The following is a 2160-nucleotide window of genomic DNA, read 5'->3' on the forward strand; positions in this document are numbered from 1 at the left end:
ATATATATATATATATATATATACACACACACACACGCAAACATACACACACACACAAACACACACACACCCTCTCCTGTGTGACCCCTCTGTCTGGCATTCGCCATGATAGATCGCTAGCCATTAAACTTTTTCTATTTTCTCTTCCTGTTTATTTCTGTCTTCCTTTCTGTCGAAGAGCGTAGGTTCGAAACGTAAAAGACTTTCTCACTTCCCGAGCGTTAAACTAATACATCTGTTTGTTGTTTACACCACACCCGTCTTCGTCTTTTTTTGTTTTTTTGTTTTTTTTTTGTAAATTCTCACTATGTATATATAGTGATCCCATGCTTGTTCTTAAGCGCCGTCACTCCTGCATCCATCATTTTAGACTTTTCCTTTCTTCTGCAGCTTACATAAGCTTCTTCAGTCTGTAATTCTCGAAGTCATTTCCTAGATGTCGCCTGATCGCTTTGCCGAGAACGGAATGCTCGAGGTGATCTTTCATGTTCCTCTTCATAGTTTTCCGTTTCTCTAGCATTTTTTTCGTCTCCTCCGAATTTATCCGTCAGACTCCCACTGACTTGAAGTTCTCGCCTTCCACGAGCAGCTTTCGATTTTCTGGACCAGGGAATTGTAGTCCTTATCGAGCTCTTCAAGTTGACTTCCAAACTTCTTTTCCTGGCAGCATCCTGCATCTACGTCACATCGAAGGCTTTGACGTGTCGATTCTTCATTGAGATGTGAGGAGCCTTTTTTCTCTCTGATTCCGTTTATCACGATCTTCACCGGTAATAAACAACGATCGCTGCCTGTGTTGAATGGTGTTATCACCGAGACGTCCTGCAGTGTGCGCCGTTTGTCGATCAGGACGTAGTCAGTATCATTTTTGTAGTGAACGTTTAGGGCTATCCCGTCACATCTACTTCTAGATTGCTTCCTGAATAGATTGCTTCTTTATGTAAAGTCTATTTATCTCTGCTCTGGTAACAAAACGTTCATCTCTTTCGTTTCTCTCTCTCGATTCAAACTTTCCGGTATATTACACACCGTGTTATCCTTCTTTTAGCTTTTACGTGGAAATTTCCCATCACTACAATGAGAGAATTGGCGCAACGACGTCTGATACTTTGGGTGATACAGTGACACAGTAATATTGAGAGAGAGAGAGAGAAAGTGTGTGTGTGTGTGTGTGTGTGTGTATGTGTGTGTGTGTTTGGGTGAGTGTGCGTACGTATATGTGAGTGTGCATGTGGCAGTTACATCCTGAAAGAGACATTGCAGACATCTAAAAGCATAAATAACCTGTTAGAACAATAGTACGCCCATAAGAGATGTTATCTCGGGACAAATACCGCAGTAATTGGCCTATCAACAGTGTATACGCATTAAGTGTGATACATAGGTGGATATCTTAATTTAATACAGCAACAACTGCACATACCGGATATGTGTATGTATCATAGATTATATATATATGTATTTGTACATGTGTCTGTACGTGCGTGTGTGTGCATGTATGTATGAATGCATAAACAGAACAACATTAAATAGATTAAGAACTCAATATATATATAGTACAATGAAATTTGCACACGCACACATGCACTCACATACACACACACATGCACATACACACATGCACAGACACACACACACACACATATATGTAGGTGTGTGTGTGTGTGCATGTGTGTGTGTGTGCGTGTGTGTGTGTGTGTGTGTGTGTGTGTGTGTGTGTGTGTGGCAATTACATCGTGAAAGAGACATTGCAGACATCTAAAAGCATAAACAGCTTGTTACAACAACAGAACGCCTTTAAGAGATGTTATCTCGGGATCAATTCCGCAGTAATTGGCCTATCAGCAGTGTATATACATTAAGTATGGTAAGTAGATAGTTATTTTAATTTAATACTGCAACAATTGCGTATACCGGATATGCGTATTTGTGTGTGTGTGTGTGTATGCATGATGTGTGTGTGTGTGCATGCATGATGTGTGTGTGCATGCATGATGTGTGTGTGTCTGTGTGTATGAATGAGTATATGTGTGTGTATGTGTGTGTACATGCGTCTGCAAATGAGCGTGTGTCTTTATGTTTATGTCTGCATGTATGTATGGATGGGTGTATATTCAGAACAAAAACATTAAATAATGAACTCAGTATATATATATATAT

Source organism: Octopus bimaculoides, chromosome 1 (genome assembly GCF_001194135.2).
Source record: "Octopus bimaculoides isolate UCB-OBI-ISO-001 chromosome 1, ASM119413v2, whole genome shotgun sequence".
Classification (NCBI taxonomy): Eukaryota; Metazoa; Mollusca; class Cephalopoda; order Octopoda; family Octopodidae; genus Octopus; species Octopus bimaculoides.